Source organism: Octodon degus, unplaced genomic scaffold, assembly GCF_000260255.1.
Source record: "Octodon degus isolate 3935 unplaced genomic scaffold, OctDeg1.0 scaffold00028, whole genome shotgun sequence".
Lineage (NCBI taxonomy): Eukaryota > Metazoa > Chordata > Mammalia > Rodentia > Octodontidae > Octodon > Octodon degus.
Genome location: NW_004524604.1, coordinates 2709211 through 2712068, shown reverse-complemented (window position 1 = coordinate 2712068; position 2858 = coordinate 2709211).

Below are 2858 nucleotides of genomic sequence, written 5' to 3'. Positions count from 1 at the left end.
TCTTTTCAGTGCCTTTAAGAAATTTCAAAATCAAATTATAAAAAGGAGATAGATAAAATATTTATTTGTGCTATTCTTGTTATTGTTGTATGGAGATGAAATTGAAGTCCTAAGTGATGCTTATGGATTATTTTTGCTTATCTTGAATTTCAATTTACATGCAATAATTGTACATATTGTGGAGTATAGTGTGATATTTCAATACATGACAGAGTATGTGCTGATCAAATGAGGGTAATTAGCATGTTCATCTTATCATTTTTTTTTTATGTTCAGACCTTCCTTCAAGCTCCTCTTTTCTAGTTCTTCATAAAATACTTTCATTGTGAATTGTAGCCACCAGAACTTGTTCCTTCTGACTGTACTTCAACAATTATTATCTGGACGGTTAACAACCTCACTTTGCAGACCAAAATTAGAGAAAAAGGACGGCTTCAAGGAAAGCCAACATTTTGGCCCTAGCTTTCTAAGGTCAATTAAGACTCAGGACATATGAGAACTTGTACTACAACGTCATGTAAGTCAGTAGTGTCCCAAATTTTCTGATCAAGGAGATTATGCGGCCAAGAGGAAAGTGATCAGTGATGTAGAGTGTGCCTAAGGAGAGTCACATGGAGAGAAAACATTTTCTCAAGTTTTCACAGAGAGCACATTGGCCAAGCAATGGCTGTGACTCTTCCATATGGCTGACACTGACAAAGGTTCTATAATCTGAGGTACAGGATCTCAGGATAAATCCTGAGGGGATTTCACTGACCTTATCAGACCCAAAAGCTACAACTCTTGTTGCATGGGTCCTGCTTTACCTTGGTCTTAACCATCCAGCAGAAAAGTATAAAAATGAAATATAAGAAGTAAAACCATGCTGTTATGTTGAGCTGTAGGGGACTCGGGTCAACAATTTCTGACATTGCCAGTGAAGCAGAAGACCCAATACTATTATGGACTACTGGACTCTTTTAGAATATTTTGCTGAGTTTACACACCTATAATATTCAATAACGGAACTTAGACAAAAAAGGGGATACAGATGAATGTCCATTTTGTATCTGTGTAGGATAGATATATAGTTACATTCTCTTAATGAATAGAGTGATTTGTTCTAATGGTGTTAGGATATCATGTCTGCATCTTGTACAGCAATAAACCACTAGGAAGAATTATGCAATGTGTTCATTATTGAAACTGTCCTACCAGTTTGATTTGAAACTGTCTCACTGCTATTTGTTTATCAATAAAATTATGAGAAAAAACCCAATTATTAACACCCCTACCCACTTCTGGTCTCTAGGACTCATTTTTCTACGTCAGATCCACTTTGTTTAGCTTTCCACACATCAGAGAGAAGATGCAGTGTTTGCTTTCTTTGAATAGCCTATTGAACACAGTGTCTCCCAGTTCCATCTATTTTATTTAAGAGACAGAATTTCATTCTTTATATGGCTAAATAATATTTCCTTGTAAATGCATACCACATTTTCTGTCTCCACTTATCCCTGATGGACACCTGGACTGACTGTATGTCTTAGCTGCTGTGAGTGAAGTGGTAACAAACATCATAGTGCAGATACCTCTTGATATGCTGATCATTTCCTTTGCTAGATGCTAGATGTTGAAATATGGATCACATGGTAGATCTCTTTTTAGTTTTTTAAGGAAACTCCATAATGTTCTCCATAATGGTTGTATTCACTTGCATTTCTACCAATAATGAATAACAGTTCCCTTTTATCCACTTTCTCACCAGCATTTGTTATTTCTTCTTTTTGATAACAGCCATCTGAGCTAAGATGTTATCTTACTACATTTTTGATTTGCCTGTAACTGATGACTAATGATACTGTACATTTTTAAGTATATGTGTTGGTCATTTGTAGTTCTTCTTTTAAAAAATATTTAGTCAGACTATTGATTTTTAACTAGATTATTCATTTTGTGGTTGAGTTTTCAGAGTTCCTTATATATTCTACATAGTAATTCTTTGTCAGATGAATAGTTTAAAAATACCTTCTTCCATTCTGTAAGTTCTTTCTTTATTGATTATTTTCTTCACTATTCAGAAGCTTCCTAGTTTGATATAGTCCCATTTCTGTATTTGCATATGTGTGTGTGTGTGTGCGCGCGCGTGTGTGTTTATGGCCTGTGTTTAGGAGAAACCTTTTTTAAATCCTAGAATGGTTACTTATACCTTATGGCTTCTAACTAACAGAGGGGAGAGAGAGAGAGAGAGAGAGAGAGAGAGAGAGAGAGAGAGAAAGAAAGAGAGAGAGAGAGAGACCCATCACACTGTAGGGTCCCTCACATGCAGAAACGAGGCAGCTGGTGCCATAATAACATAGGAGTTATCTCATATGCAACACAGTTGACTTACTGAAGCAAGCTTAAATGTCCAGCTTAGCCTTGACTCAATGCCTAACAAATTAATCCAGATTCTGGCTGACATTTACCAACACTCAGAGTCATTTTGCTCCAATATGGGGTAGAAATTATGTGGTTTGACTTCAAAAACATCAAGTCACTTTCTTTCCCAGAGTCTCATCTTCCCAAACCTATTCTCCATGTTGAAATGAATTCCTCCTTTGGTCATAGAACTTCTGCTCATCACTCATCAGTTCTCTGCTCAGAGTCTTGGTTTATGTACTTATTTTACATTCTTGAGCTAGTAGGAAGCTCAGCCACCTGGCCCACCATGCTGTCTGAAAAAGAAACTAGATAGTTATTGTATAATCAGGTTAAGTTTCAAAACTTTCTGCTTCTATTTCCATGGAAACTTCCAGAACATTCTTTCCCACATGTCAAGCAGTCAAGTAGTTCCTAAGCAGTGATATGGTTGATAGCAGAGCTCTAAGGCATGACAT